Consider the following 485-nt stretch of genomic DNA (forward strand, 5'->3'; position numbering starts at 1 on the left):
CGCTCCGGGTCTCGGCTCCCGTGGGCCGCCCAGCTAGGCGGCGGCGGCGGCGGGGGCGACTGGGGGCGGCTGGGCGCGACGCCGCCGGGCCGCCCCGCCCTGGGAGGCGCCCCGGCCCTCATCAAGTGACCAGTATCCCTTCCAGGAGAACACGGTCCTTCTGAGGGAAGCGAGCTCCAGCCCGTAGCCCCGGCGCCAAACCGCCGTCATCTCCTTCCTGTGCCGGGTGATCCTCTCCTCACCCACCCGGAAAAACATAGTCCGCCCCCACGTCCTTGTGGAATAGCGTCCGCTTCCAAACCGTGTGGCTCTCTGTGCCCGCACCCTTGTCTTTGCCATTCCAAGCATCCTAGGGCCCACCAGAGGCTACAGCGGCCTCGGAGCGAAACCTCACGGGAGTCGCGAGACGGGGAGCCGAGGGGAAGGGAGGGCAAGGCTGGCGGAGGGACACCGAGGCGGCCAACAGAGTGCGCACGCGCGCGGGA

The sequence above is a fragment of the Carlito syrichta genome, unplaced genomic scaffold, assembly GCF_000164805.1.
Source record: "Carlito syrichta isolate Samal-C Ts95f unplaced genomic scaffold, Tarsius_syrichta-2.0.1 Scaffold302587, whole genome shotgun sequence".
Classification (NCBI taxonomy): domain Eukaryota; kingdom Metazoa; phylum Chordata; class Mammalia; order Primates; family Tarsiidae; genus Carlito; species Carlito syrichta.